The following is a 553-nucleotide window of genomic DNA, read 5'->3' on the forward strand; positions in this document are numbered from 1 at the left end:
AGAGGCCTCACGTAGTGAAGGCATTTCTTGTACATAATTGTAAATACGTCCGTCCGCGCGCAACAAACTCTACTGTAACACACACGAAATAAACGTAGATTACTACCGAGCCTCGAGTCTCCGATTATTCTGATCCCGCGCCTTTCCCTCCGCACGAACCACGTTTTTAGCCCTGGCTCCGGCGAGCTAGTCCGAGCGCTAAAACGGACGGTTGTCACATCTTTTATTAACATAAGTAGGAATATAAAAAAAACATAAGTAGATTATTGTTACAAAAATTAACATATATAAAAATATGAAAAACATACATATACACTGATTATTGTAAAATATATTGAACGGTATAAACAATTACCTTACATATGGAACAGTATAAAAAGTTGGCATACATACAAAATGCAATATATTGATTATTATAAAAAGACATAAATGCAATATATTGATTGATTATTGTAAAAAGACATATTGAATATCATAAAAATTAATATACATAACGTGCAACGTATCATACATATACTTATAATACTGTGATACATTTGATGCATACGCCGCG

General features: G+C 33.6%; 1 pseudogene; it reads left to right on the top strand.

The window, feature by feature from the left end:
- LOC105450314 overlaps window positions 1–553 on the top strand; it is a 1,996-nt pseudogene that overhangs the window by 989 nt on the left and 454 nt on the right.

Source organism: Wasmannia auropunctata, unplaced genomic scaffold, assembly GCF_000956235.1.
Source record: "Wasmannia auropunctata unplaced genomic scaffold, wasmannia.A_1.0 LD336064.1, whole genome shotgun sequence".
Taxonomy (NCBI): Eukaryota; Metazoa; Arthropoda; class Insecta; order Hymenoptera; family Formicidae; genus Wasmannia; species Wasmannia auropunctata.